The sequence below is a fragment of the Macaca thibetana genome, chromosome 6 (assembly GCF_024542745.1).
Source record: "Macaca thibetana thibetana isolate TM-01 chromosome 6, ASM2454274v1, whole genome shotgun sequence".
In the NCBI taxonomy this organism is placed as follows: Eukaryota; Metazoa; Chordata; class Mammalia; order Primates; family Cercopithecidae; genus Macaca; species Macaca thibetana.
The window spans coordinates 104,560,499-104,562,757 of record NC_065583.1 but is presented as its reverse complement, the minus strand read 5'-3'; the positions used below and the strand labels follow the sequence as shown (position 1 = coordinate 104,562,757).

The following is a 2,259-nucleotide window of genomic DNA, read 5'->3' as shown; positions in this document are numbered from 1 at the left end:
ATTTCTTCCTTCCTGATCTCAAACACACATGAAAAATAAATCTTATCTATTAAAAACAGTTGCATTAAAAATAGCTAAATCCTTTTTTTACTGAAATAGAAAAACAATTATAAAATTCATATGAAACCAAAAAGACCTCAAGCAGCCAAAACAATCTTGAGAAAGAAACAAAGCAGCAGGCACCACACTTCCTGATTTCAAAATATATCACAAATCTACAGTAGTTAAAACAATATGGTGCAGGCATAAAGACAGACATACAGACCAATTGAGCAGAACATAGAGCCAGAAATAAATCCACACATATATGGTCAACTCATCTTCAGCAAGGGTGCCAAGAATATACAATGGGGAAAGGATAATCAGTTCAACAAATGGTGTTGGGAAAACTGGATATCCACATGCAAATAAATAAAATGGAACCTTTACCTTACATCTTACACAAAAATCAAGTCAAAATGGATTAAAGACTTAAGTGTAAGACCTGAAACTATAAAACTCCTAGAAGAAAACAGGAAAAAGCATCATGACATTGGTCTTGGCAATGATTTAATGGATATGACACCATAAGCACAGGCAACAAAAGCAAAAATAGGCAAGTGGGACTACACCAAACCAAAAAGCTTCTGCAGGCGGGGATCTGTGGCTCACGTCTGTAAACCCAGCACTTTGGGAGGCCAAGGCAGGTGGATCATTTGAGGTCAGAAGTTCAAAACCATCATGGCCAACAAGGTGAAACCCTGTCTCTACTAAAAATACAAAAATTAGCTCGGTGTGGTGGTGCACAACTGTAATCCCAGCTACTGGGGAGGCTGAGGCAGGAGAATTGCTTGAATCTGGGAGGCAGAGGTTGTAGTGAGCTGAGATTCTGCCACGGCACTTCAGCCTGGGAAACAGAGTGAGACTCTGTCTCTAAATAAATAAATAAATGGCTTCTGCACAGCAAAGGAAATGATCAACAGGGTGCAAAGGTAACCTACATAATGGGAGAAAATACTTACAAACCATATATCTGATAAGTGGTTAATATCCAAAATATATAAGAAACTCCTACAACACAGCAAAAAACCTAATAAGTCATTTTAAAAATGGGCTAAGGACTTGAATAGACATTTCTCCAAAGAAGACATACAAATGGCCAATCGATATATAAAAAGATGCTCAATGTCACCAATGATCAAGAAAATGCAAATCAAATCCATGACGAGATATCACCTCGAAACTTTTCGGATGGCTATCATCAAAAAGCTACAAGATGGGCCGGGCGCGGTGGCTCAAGCCTGTAATCCCAGCACTTTGGGAGGCCGAGACGGGCGGATCACAAGGTCAGGAGATCGAGACCATCCTGGCTAACCCGGTGAAACCCCGTCTCTACTAAAAAATACAAAAAACTAGCCGGGCGAGGTGGCGGACGCCTGTAGTCCCAGCTACTGGGGAGGCTGAGGCAGGAGAATGGCGTAAACCCGGGAGGCGGAGCTTGCAGTGAGCTGAGATCCGGCCACTGCGCTCCAGCCTGGGTGACAGAGCGAGACTCCGTCTCAAAAAAAAAAAAAAGCTACAAGATGACAAGTGCTGGCAGGGAGAAAAGGAAACCCTGGCCACCATTAGAGGGAATCGCAATTAGCACAGCCATTATGGAAAACAGTATGGACCTTCCTCAAAAAATTAAAATAGAGTATTGTATGAAAGGAAAGAAGGTTATCATTCCCCTTGACAAGAGGAACAGAAAATCAAATACTGTGTGTCCTCGTAAGTGGGAACTAAATGATGAGAACAAACACATGGACACACAGAGGGAAATAACACATACTAGGGCCTGTTGGAAGGTGGAGGGTGGGAGGAAGGAGAGGATCAGGAAAAATAACTAATGGGTACTAGGCTTAATACCTGGGTGACGAAACAATCTGTACAACAAACTTCCATGACAGACACACATTTACCTATGTGACAAACCTGTACATGTACTCCTGAAGTTAAAATAAAAGTTTTTAGGCTGGGCGCCGTGGCTCATGCCTGTAATCCCAACACTTTGGGAGGCTGAGGTGGGCGGATTACAAGGTCAGGAGATCGAGACCACCCTGGCTAACACGGTGAAACCCCGTCTCTACTAAAAATGCAAAAAAATTAGCCTGGGCACCTGTAGTCCCAGCTACTTGGGAGGCTGAGGCAGGAGAATGGTGTGGACCCGGGAGGTGTAGCTTGCAGTGAGCCAAGATCCTGCCACTGCACTCCAGCCTGGGCAACAGAGCGAGACTCCAT

The 2,259-nt window shown here is 43.3% G+C and overlaps 1 pseudogene; it reads left to right on the top strand.

Moving 5' to 3' along the window:
* Positions 1-1,675: 1,675 nt before the first annotated feature.
* Positions 1,676-1,743, top strand: LOC126957795 (uncharacterized; annotated as a pseudogene).
* The last annotated feature ends 516 nt before the right edge of the window (positions 1,744-2,259 follow it).